Source organism: Pristis pectinata, chromosome 29, assembly GCF_009764475.1.
Source record: "Pristis pectinata isolate sPriPec2 chromosome 29, sPriPec2.1.pri, whole genome shotgun sequence".
In the NCBI taxonomy this organism is placed as follows: domain Eukaryota; kingdom Metazoa; phylum Chordata; class Chondrichthyes; order Rhinopristiformes; family Pristidae; genus Pristis; species Pristis pectinata.
The window spans coordinates 2758295-2759059 of record NC_067433.1 but is presented as its reverse complement, the minus strand read 5'-3'; positions in this window follow the sequence as shown (position 1 = coordinate 2759059).

The window sequence follows — 765 nt, the reverse complement described above, 5'->3', positions numbered from 1 at the left end:
AGTTATTTTCACCGGCTGGGGAATGTGGCACTAGGGGGAGTCATTTAAAAACTATTGGCAGGAATTAGGAAGCTCTCCCGCACACAGTGCACGGTCAGTGTCGGGAACCGCTGAAGATGGTAGCTGTCTGTTGTTAGCTTTGAATGTGAACACTTTCTGACAAAGCTTGGAAGCGATAAAAGAGTGGGATCGCCCCTCGGCCACGGTCTCCGTGAATGGCAGAGCAGCCACCCAGCTTCCCCCGACTCGGGCTCCGGGTGTGCTGACCACGGTCTATCCTCCTGCATCCCAGTGATGTAACTAATCCCAGAAGTCCCAACCCCTTCTCCAGATTCCCGGATTCTTCCCAGACCAAGTGCCTGACGCCAGCCTCTCTCCCTCTGCCTGGCTCCCACTCTCCCAGGGTTTGACTCCCACACCAAGGCTTCAGTACCAGACCCTCTCTGGTGAAATGAGATCCCAGTGTGAGGATCTCAGTCCCAGTGGAACTTTTGAGTGGCAGTCCTCCCAGTGCTCCACTGCCAGTGTTTCCTGGTACCAGTGTCTTCAAATGCCATGGTCTTCCAGTGCCCGTCTCCCAGCGCCAGAGTCTCCCAGTGACAGTGACCCCCCCCCCCCCCAGTGCCAGAGTCTCCCGGGTTTTGAGGTTGCCAGGGTTTCTCCTCTGCCAGTTCTGATCTCCAGTGCTGGGGGAGGGAGGGAGGGAGGGAGGGAGAGGGAGGGAGGGAGGGAGGGAGGGGGAGGGAGTTTCTCTCCGACCACACT